Source organism: Triticum aestivum, chromosome 4A, assembly GCF_018294505.1.
Source record: "Triticum aestivum cultivar Chinese Spring chromosome 4A, IWGSC CS RefSeq v2.1, whole genome shotgun sequence".
NCBI classification, from domain to species: Eukaryota; Viridiplantae; Streptophyta; class Magnoliopsida; order Poales; family Poaceae; genus Triticum; species Triticum aestivum.
Genome location: NC_057803.1, coordinates 678,527,946 through 678,538,978, shown reverse-complemented (window position 1 = coordinate 678,538,978; position 11,033 = coordinate 678,527,946). Strand labels below are relative to the sequence as shown.

Genomic DNA, 11,033 nt, shown 5'->3' with positions numbered 1-11,033 from the left:
AAGCTGCTCAGTCAGCTCCCATGTATCTTTCGGTCGCTCATGCTTGGTGGCCTTGTGTAATCCTGGCTGGTTGATGGCTTTGTTAATTCAAAGCCGGGCTCTTCTTGAGCCTGCGTTCCAAAAAAACGGGCAGCGGCAGCGGCCGCGGCCGCCTCCGCCCTTCCCGCTCGTACGACGCAACCGCGGCCTGGCGCCTCCCCTCTTATCCTCTTCACGCATGCGCGCGGCCACGCCAAGCGCTTCTCTAACTCACCTCGCCTCCATCTGGTGCAGCGCCGCCGCCACGCTTCGATCCGGAGAAGGACGCCGCCGAAGCTTGTATCCGTGCGCCAGGAGTACCGCGATTAGGAGGAGAAGCCGTCCGTGCGGTAGCATATCAGCACCAGCTGGTCGAAATGCTGCGTATGAAAATCGTGAGTTATTTTTTGGAATCTAATAACTCCCGAACATTCGGATTTTCAGCATTTCGTTCCGAACGTTTTTACATGGCAACTTTAGTTCATAAGGGATGACAACTTTTAGTTGATAGGGGATGGCAACTTTGTTCTTTTTCTTTTTTTTCAGAAAATTGCTGTGTTTCCCTAATCCCATGCAAACTAAACTTGCCATCTAAATTGTTCGGGTTGCCATGCTTAACTCGCGAACGTTCCGGAGTTATCATTACCGTATTTTTTTGGATGCACAGTACCAATTTGTTTTTCCTCCACAAACAATTAAAAATCAAGACTCTTTGAGCTCACTCAGCTGTTAGTCCAAAAACTTCTCATTATTATAAATTCATAAACATAGATTTCTGATACAATCATCAACATAATTGCCTCTAGGGCATTACCAGGTAATTCATATAATTGTACTCCATTGTGAAGAATTATAAGAGCCTTTAGGTCACTAAAGTAGTGATCTAAAAGCTCTTATATTTTTTTAACGGAGGGAGTAATACATAAGGGCACTAGCAATGCAGAGTCTTCCACCGGATTAGAAAAGCAGAAACGCAAGACTATAATGAGTGTACAACACAACAACACACGATCATGACTTGATTTATCGGAATAAAAAATTGAGGAAAATATTTGTTGGAATAATCGTAACCAGACAGCCTTTGCCCCACTGATCATTCATTGTACGCGTGGACAATCACTGTTGGAGAATTGCTCACCCTGTTCGCAATCTGCTTGATCTGCGTGGCAGCCCAAGGCGCCTTGCTGCTGACTGCGAGAAACACCTGCCGGAGGCTCACCAGGTTTTCCAGCCCTTGAACGCCATCCATAGTGCTGGCGAACCTCAGCTCAAGCATCTGGACCGCTGGCATTGCCCCTTCCAGGAAGCTTAGAGGTGGCAGCACTGGTGCGATGAACTGCAGTAGTTTAAGCTTTCCAAAGCCTCCGGCCTCCACAAATATCTCCCCTTCTGAATCAGATATATTCATATGCACAAGTCTGACAACATCGGGGTTCTCCCACTTTGTTGCATCGAGTGAAAAAGTGAGAGAGAACAGCAGAGGCAGCTTAGAAAGAATCACTAAAGTTTCTGTCCTGAGTGTAGTTAACGACAGAGTAAGCTTCTCAAGGTTAAAAAGACACCTAATCCAGTTGGGCAATTTAGACAGCATGCCGGACAGCTCCAGGCTCTGCAGGTGCTCCGGCGGTGCTACTGAAAAACCGAGTGAGCTGTCAAGAAAACCGGTGAAGTCGTCGTAAATTGCAAGAAACTTGAGGGAGCAGCAGCTCAGGTGCTCAATGGCAGAAAGCAATGACTCCACATCTGTCTCTTCAAACCTTCCAACTAGGTAAATGTTGAGCTTCTTCAGCTGGGTGAGGTTCTGCAAGGCTTCAAGCGTTTCTCTAGAGGTGCGTCTGCTAACCCCCAGCTACTATCATGCTGGATCCAACTATGGCTGCGGTTGACCTTCCACTTATCTCAATCCTTGATAATGTCTGAAGAGCTATCATATCTGTGATTTCTTCTGTTGCTGTCAGTGCTATCCGCTTGCTTTTATCACCAGTAAGCAGATGAGCCATTCGCTTAAGCCTCTTAACTGATTGAGGCAATACTCTGACCTTCGTATCCCTTATGTCAAGCAGCTCCAAATATTCCAGTTTGCCTATTTCGGATGGGATCTCCTCAATGCCTGTCCCACGTAGGCTCAGGTACTTCAACTGATGCAGTTTGCATATTTTTTTGAGCTGACGGGACGACAAATCTCCGCAATTAGCAAGATCCATCACCTGTATTACCTGAAACCTCGCCAAACAGGACTGCAATGCTTTGAAGCCTTCAAATGCTGTAAACGACCGTACATGGGATAAATCCATCCTCTCTACTATTTCTTGTTCTTCCAAACCACTTCCATGGACAGACAGGCAGCGTACCCTATACATTGTAGCCAACACGTCTGGGGCGATTGTCTGCCAGAGACCACCCACTATGGTGATGAAATTCTCGTCGCCTGACTTGGAAACAATGTACTCAAGCACCATGTCACTAACTTGACAGTCCTTCACCTTGCCGGTGCTGGTGACCTTGATAGGCTGAATAAAGTTCCTGCCAACAAGTTCATTGAAGCAGTCTTCAGCAACTACCTCCACCGAGAGCCCATCCTTCTCAATAATGAATCCTTCTGCTATCCATCTGCGGATCAAACGTTTTCTGCTGATAAGGCAGCCCTTTGGAAACATGGTTAAGTACAATAAGCAGGTCTTTAGATCAGCGGGCAAGTCATTGTAGCACTGGCTAAGTAAGTTTTTGGTAAGATTGGTTCCCATCACTCCTCTTAAACTCATGGCCACTGAAGACAAATGATGATCTAGTGTGTAAAACAGCGGAGAACGTCGTACCTCTCTCGAGGCGACGGTTGTGTGTTAATATAGGCAGGGGCATATCCCTGATAAACATACAAGTTGTTGAGATTACATCTTGAGGTACAAGGAAAGTAGAGATAAGATATGCATGAAAAGATTACAACTCAACTAACCTAAACCGAATCTATCTCAATCTGAACCGGTGCGTGTATGCCCCTTGAACCTGAATATTGCATGGTTTAACACCCTCCCATAATCACAGCTTGGACAAGTTGAGATTACGCTTAAACTCTTCAAAACTTTTGGTAGGTAAGGCTTTAGTGAAGCCATCCGCAACTTGATCTTGAGATCGAATAAACCGAATGTCCAGCTTTTTCTCTGCAACTCTTTCTCTGACAAAATGAAAATCTATTTCTATGTGTTTTGTTCTTGCATGAAATATTGGGTTAGCAGAAAGATAGGTCGCACCCAGATTGTCACACCATAAACATGGAACTTGCTTACTGTGTATCCCAAGCTCTTTCAGTAATGACTGAACCCAAATGATTTCTGCAGTAGCATTTGCTAGTGCCTTGTATTCTGCTTCTGTGCTGGATCTGGACACAGTAGCTTGTTTCTTAGCACACCATGAAATTAAATTTGGACCAAGGAACACTGCAAAACCTCCTGTTGAGCGTCTGTCATCTAGACATCCTGCCCAATCAGAGTCAGAAAAGGCACTGACAAGTGTTGATGGTGACTTGGTGAAGGTGAGTCCAACATTGAAAGTGTTCCTGACATATCTAAGTACGCGTTTCGCAGCTGTCAAATGTACTGTAGTGGGTGCATGAAGAAACTGGCATACTTTGTTCACAGCAAAAGAAATATCAGGCCTGGTCAGAGTTAAGTATTGCAATGCACCAACCATACTTCTGTACCTGGTGCTATCCTCTTGATTCAAGAGGTTTCCTTCAGTTAAGGATAACTTCTCAGAGCTGGATAAAGGTGTTGGAGCTGGCTTGCAACCTTGCAACCCTGCTCTTGCTACAAGATCAGTTGCATACTTCTCTTGGGACAGATGAAGCTCATCTCCATTTCTTTTTACTTCAATGCCAAGGAAGTAGTGTAAGTCTCCTAGATCCTTAAGAGCAAACTCAGAGTTCAAGTCCTTAAGAAATGCTGAAATAGCTTCATCAGGTGAGCTTATGACAATAATATCATCAACATATATGAGTACAAATATAGATGTATTTGACTTGTTGAAAATAAACAATGAGGTGTCAGACTTGGAAGGAGCAAACCCAAGTCCTTGAAGCTTTGAACTCAACCGAGAATACCATGCTCTGGGAGCTTGCTTTAATCCATATAGAGCCTTGTCAAGCTTGCATATGTGAAGGGGTTTTTGTCTGTTTTCAAACCCAGGAGGTTGTTTCATGAACACTTCCTCTTCCAGAACACCATGAAGAAACGCGTTCTGTACATCTAGTTGGCGTAGACTCCATCCTCTCGATACAGCAATAGACAACACGAGACGAATAGTAGCAGCCTTTACGACAGGACTGAAAGTATCCTCATAGTCTAGACCGTACCTTTGCTTAAAGCCTTTTGCAACTAGTCTAGCTTTATAACGATCTATGGTGCCGTCAGATTTCTTTTTAATTCTGAAGACCCATTTACAATCTATAACATTTTTACCTTTGCCTCGATGTGCTGGAACTAAGTGCCAAGTTTTATTCTTGTGAAGCGCCATGTATTCATCTTTCATAGCCTTCTGCCACTTTGGATCACCTAGAGCTTCTGCAACAGAGGTTGGTATATCTGGTTCATGTGAGATACAAGCAAGTCCAAATTTTGCCAAAGACTTGTAGTTTTTGGGTTGAGTTACTCCCCTCTGAAGCCTAGTGCGAGGAAGGTCCGCAGAAGATCCAGCGCCAGGAGCAGCTGCCGGCTCGCTGGGCGAGGTCATGCAGGTCGGATCTTCTGTGGCCGGTTCACGTGACGCTGAAGAAGAGGGAGCCGCAGAGGATCCCGATCCTGCATGGGGCTCATGATCCGCCAATGATTGGAGCAGCGGGCCAGGAGCTGCCGCAGAATCCACATGGGAGTCAGCGCCCGAGTCCGGCTGCGATGAGCGCCGTGCGTAACAGCGCGTGTCGGGGCCGAACCGACTAGGTGCAGGGCCAGGCGCGGGGCCAGACGCGAGACCAGGCGCGGGGCCAGGCACGGGGGGCTGGAGAAGGGGCCGCGTGGCGCTGGCGGGTTGGCGCGGAGCGGACGCCGAGCCGCGGTTGGCGTGTGGCGCGGCGAGACTCGAGGCGGATCCGCCTGGCGCTGCGGGCGCGGATCCCGCTGGAGTCAGGTTGGCAGGCTGGCGCAGGTGGGATCCTGAGGACGATACGCCCGGATCCCGAGGAAGATCTGCTCCGGTGCTGCTGCCAGTTAGTCCAGGGAGCATAAAATGATGATGGAGGCTGATTTCTTCACCATTTTTTGCAGAATTTTTTTCTGTTGCATCATAAGACTCAACACCATCATTAGTAGGAGGATTAGTCAACAATTCATCACTAGTGTCTAAAACGTCCCCATTGTCACCACCGGTGAGATGTGAAGGTAGAAGGAGAATTTCTTTTTGAAGAAGGGCTCCGGCGTTTGGGTGAAGTTGTGCAAAAGGGAAGATAGTTTCATCGAAGACAACGTCACGGGAAATATAGACACGTCCAGTAGATACATCAAGGCACTTCACACCTTTATGTTGTGGACTATAACCCAAGAATACACACTGTTTTGACCGGAACGTGAGTTTGCGATTGTTGTAAGGCCTAAGATTCGGCCAGCACGCACACCCAAATACACATAGTGATGTGTAATCTGGTTTTGTGTGAAGGAGACGTTCTACTGGAGATTCATTGTTGATGACTCTACTAGGCAACATATTTATGAGGTGGACGGCGGTGAGGAAAGCCTCATCCCAGAATTTCAAAGGCATGGAGGCAGCAGCAAGCAGAGCCAAGCCAACTTCAACTATATGCCTGTGTTTGCGCTCGGCTGATCCATTTTGTTGGTGAGCATGGGGGCATGACACGTGGTGTCATATGCCAATTTGTTGAAAAAAGGAGTTGAGGTTGCGATACTCCCCTCCCCAATCGGATTGGAGTGCTAAGATTTTGCAATCGAACTTTCTTTCAACTAGTGCTTGAAAGTTGTGAAAGACTTGAAAAACATCAGATTTCTTTTTGATAAGATAGATCCATGTGTACTTGCTATAATCATCGATAAAACTTACGTAATAAGTGTGTCTACCAACTGATGTAGGAGCAGGACCCCAGACATCTGAAAAAATGAGCTCAAGAGGTTTGGTGGAAATACTTGTAGACACAGGGTAAGGTAACTGATGACTTTTAGCACACTGACAAGAATCACAAATTGTTTCACGATCTCGCTCACAATCAAACGGGAGCTTATTCTTTCTGAGCAAATGTTCGACTAAAGAAAAAGATGCATGCCCTAATCTATCATGCCACCGTGTTGAAGAGACTTTGGTGACACCATAGGCTTGTTTATTCAATCTCCTAGGCTCCGGAATCAACGGGTAAAGCCCTCGAACGCATCTACCTCGATACAGAATTTTCTTCGTGACCTGATCCTTGATCAAAAAGAAAAACGGATGAAACTCAAGGAATACATGATTGTCAATGGCGATGCGATGAACTGAAAGGAGATTTTTTTGAAGCACTAGGGACATGCAAGATTTTTCTTAGGCGAATTTTTTTGTGAGGAGTTTTAAGCACTGAATGACCAACGTGACTAATGCTCATACCTTCTCCATTCGCGGTGTGAACTTGGTCTTGCCCACGGTACTTTTCACGAACTGTCACTTTTTCAAGCTCGCTGGTGATGTGGTCAGTTGCGCCACTGTCCACATACCAGTTCGTGTCGATGCCGTAGGAGCCATCAGCAGCACCTGCAACTTTTTCATCCTGTGAGGATTCGCCGTCTTCTTCGTAGCGATACCAACAATCGCGAGCGGTGTGGCCTAACTTGCCACAAATTTGGCATCGCGGCGCGTCAGGGTTGGTGCGAGGCCTGCCACCACGGCGGCCCTTGTTGTTGTTGTTGGAGGGCCGCCCGCCGCCGCCGCCGCGGAAGGAGTTGCCACTGCTGCTGTTTCCGCCAGATGGCGGTTTGCCTTTGCCGCGCGGTGGCCCACGATAGCGTGAGCTGCCACCGCCGCGGCTGCCACCACGGGCGACAGCATTAGCAGAAGACTTGAAGCCCCCACCCGAGTTGTTGTTGTAGAGGGCGAGGCGCTGATCAAAGTTGCTCATCTGAGCGTAGAGATCGTCGATGCTGATGGTGTCGGTGCGCGCGTCGTTGGCGGAGACGAGGGGTTGGTACTCCATGTCGAGGCCGGCGGGGATGTAAGAGACAAGCTCATCGTCGTCGATTGGCTTCCCAGCGGCTGCAAGCTCATCTGCTAGCGCTCTCATCTGGGCGAAGTAGGCAGCGACAGACTGCGTTCCCTTCTGCGCCGTGGAGAGAGCGACCCGGATGTTGTTGACGCGGGCTCGGGACTGCGACGAGAACATGTGGGCAAGAGCTGCCCAGAGCTCGTGCGGCGTGGCGATGGAGGTAACCTGCACGAGAACCTCCTTGGTGAGAGTATTGAGCAAGTATCCGAGTACCTGCTGCCCTTCTCTGAACCAGATCGGATGGAGAGGGTTCATCGTCTGCTCTTCTTTCCCGTCTTTGTCCTTCGTGACGAGGATCTTGACAGGTTCTGGCATGGTGCCGTCGGCGTAGCCGAACAGCCCAGCTCCTCTCAGCTGCGGCGTCACCTGCGCACGCCATAGGACATAGTTGGTGCGGGTGAGTTTTTCTGCGACCTGCCCAAGGGAGGCTTGGCCGGTGCTGGAGGAGGAGGACGACATGGCTGCGGTGGATGGTGCTAACTAGATGCGATGGATAGAGGTGGCTCTGTATACCATGTAAAACAGCGGAGAACGTCATACCTCTCTCGAGGCGACGGTTGCGTGTTAATATAGGCAGGGGCATATCCCTGATAAGCATACAAGTTGTTGAGATTACATCTTGAGGTACAAGGAAAGTAGAGATAAGATATGCATGAAAAGATTACAACTCAACTAACCTAAACCGAATCTATCTCAATCTGAACCGGTGCGTGTATGCCCCTTGAACCTGAATATTGCATGGTTTAACATAGTGTTAGCGAGCTAGGACCAGATCTCAGCTTCCCAGCCACGAGGCCTGCTACGACGATTATGGCCAAAGGTAAACCTCCACATTTCTGAAGAAGAACTTTAGCTGCATCAGTGGGCTCATCAGAAGCCGTGCAGATGATTTGACGGAACAGTTTGTAGGAGTTCTCTTCAGTGAGTGGGTGCTGCTCGTACATATGACCATTTCGACGGCAGCAGGCAGCAGCTACAGACCTAAACCTTGTTGTCGCCACTATGACACCCATGCTTTGGGGCAAAGAATCATTAATTTTTTCCCATGCTGATACAGACCATATGTCATCTATCAGAACAAGGTACCTATTTCAAGCATTGATTTGAAACCAAGTAAGCATTACAGAGCAAAATCATAAAGAGCACAAAGAATTGACTTGTTCAAGTAGGCACTAGAATAGCAACGTCATATATACCACAAAGAACATACTCATTATGTGCGTGTTTGTCTGTTTGAAGGTAAGATGGTGGAAAACAGACAGATGATGTCCAATTTTGTGGACTGCAAAAAGAAATTGCAACTAGAAATATAAGAGTGTGTTCCGAATAAATAAAATGAAATATTTGGTTTAGTAGCCGGAGCACCGGAATTTGTTACGGTGGTGGTGGTAATGTATCAGGAGGTCCATGGAAGGCGATTTAATCTTCAGATTGATCATTCATTGTCTTAGGTTGTTTTCCTTTTGTCGAGACTTTTATAGACTATCATTATGCTTTGTTTCTTCTTCTTTTGTGGCCTGCGTGCATCTTATTGCACAAAGTCCAAGTGTGTACTCTTTTGACGATTTTAGTCTATAAAAACTCACTTTATCGAAAGACAAAAACCAAAGCAGAATACATCATACCTTTTGTCTTTTAATTGGGCGGCGAGTTTCTTCTTGAGCTGTATTTCCCCCCATTCCTCAAATCTGTCAAGCAGATCAGCTGGAGATGTATGGGTCTGCTGCCTATGGAACTGCTCAACAAGACTCCTCAGAAGCATCACAAGATTGAACTTCTTTGAGACCTGCACGAATGCTCTGTGGTGAAATTTATCTCCATATTTATCGTACAGTTCCCTGGCGAGTCTGGACTTGCCAAGGCCACCGATTCCGAAGATGGCGAGAGTCCTGTTGTTGTAATTGGTCCTTGACTCCAGATCACAACCTGGTGAATCCTGGTATTCTAACAATACCTCGAGCTTTTCTACGGTAGAGTCCAGGCCCACAGGCCGCTCCCTAACAACGAACTGGGGTGGAGGGGCAACATGGTCACTACTAGGATCTTCAGTTTCCTCAGCTTCACTGCATCCATCTTTAGTAGTGGGGTTCTCCACCCCGTACCTCATGCGCCGGTTGCTGATATCCTGCGCCCAAACCTTGAGGTTGCCGATCTCGGTGGCGACGCAGCGCCGCGCATTCAACGTGGTGAGCAGGTACCATGCCTTCCTGATGAACATGAGTTTGTCGTTCCCGCGGGGCTCGGGGCCGAGGCGGTGGTTGACATCCTCTATGTCATAGACCATGTCGCGCACCTGCTTCATCCAAACCCGCCTCTGCTCGTCATGGTTGCCGGCCCGCTCGATTGCGGTAAGGAAAGCCTGCATGCTGGCCATCTCGTCATTAATGTACCTGATGTCGTCGCGGACGCCTTGGATCAGGCCGTACTGCTGAGCAAGAAGGCTCCCGAGCTTGCCGACAAGAGATTTCACGGCGTCGCTCGAGGCGCCCACGGCAAGGTCCATGGCCGGCTCGCTCTTGTTGGTTATTTGGGTGACGATCAATATGAGATGCAGATGCAACGCAGTCAACGGGGAGGCTGAATACTAGTCCGTAGAAGCAAATGATTTAGTTTTTCTGTTGAACGAACTGGTACAGGCAAATGTTAGTGGGCATTGTTTAAGGAGAGAGGAATCGTGGACAGTATAATTAAGCATGGCCTGCTTGGCAACTTGGGAGAAGTTTCCGCAAAATCAATAGCCCACATAAAAGGGCATGTAGCTCCCGCTTGCGCAGGGTCTGGGGAAGGGTCCGTCCACTTCGGGTCTATTGTACGCAGCCTTTCCCTACATTTCTGCAAGAGGCTGTTTCCAGGATCAATAGCCCACATGGGTTAGAATAAGAGGGCAACATATGCAATCCCGTAAACAGAGTTCTCCCAGTTGGTTATTGGCGGAAGTATTATTTGTTTGAGTCTGTTGCCCTATAAAACCGCCACAATTGCCTTTATTAATGCCGACTGAAATTTTTCTTCGCCGAAAACCGATGCAGAGCTAAGAGTTGTTGTATAGGAGTTAATAGACCCATAAGACAAAACCGTCTTATCAACCATGGTATATGTACTGCTTTATCAACCGCCATGGTGCATATATATCCTTGGCGTAGGGACTGGAATCCAACATGGTCGTACCATATTGTTGGAAATAGAAATTTAGCTTAGCTGTAATGCCAGCTATAATAGCTTGCATGTGGTTCTGGCTCTGGATCAGGGTGGATCCGATCAGCTAGCCAACAATAAAGAAGATAGAGCTCAGAATGGAACTGCCAGCTATGGCTTAGCATGTGGTTCCGGTTTTGGTTCTGGAGCCGATGAGCTAAGCAACAATAAACAAGATATAGTGACCTCTCGAAGGATGGAAGCACCAACGACCTCGATCTCGCCCCTTCTCTCGCCGAGAAGCCCGAGCAGCAAACTAGCATTCTGCTTGTAGGTAGCAGAGGAGTCAACGCCGGAAGGAAGGCGAGAATGATCGAGCGCTAGCAAGATTCTGGCTGCATACATACAGTTCACGCTACAATCAGAAGTTGAATGCTCGTCATTGTTCATGGATCAGGTACTTTGCAGCTTTCCGTAAAAAAAATAGTCTCTTCAAAACTTGTATTCGCTTGCCAGCCTCCTTGATTTGACCTGTCTCTTTCTTCCCCTTCATCCGAAGAAGGGAAACCATGACACAGAGATGGCGATAATCTCCGATCAGGAGATGATTTACGAGATGATCAGGAAACTACTCAATGAGATGGAGCCGCTT

The 11,033-nt window shown here is 47.6% G+C and overlaps 2 pseudogenes; both read right to left on the bottom strand.

The window, feature by feature from the left end:
- Positions 1-344: 344 nt before the first annotated feature.
- LOC123084263 (disease resistance protein Pik-2-like) lies at positions 345-9,749 on the bottom strand (annotated as a pseudogene).
- On the bottom strand, positions 7,087-7,225 carry LOC123088946 (uncharacterized; annotated as a pseudogene).
- Positions 9,750-11,033: the final 1,284 nt, after the last annotated feature.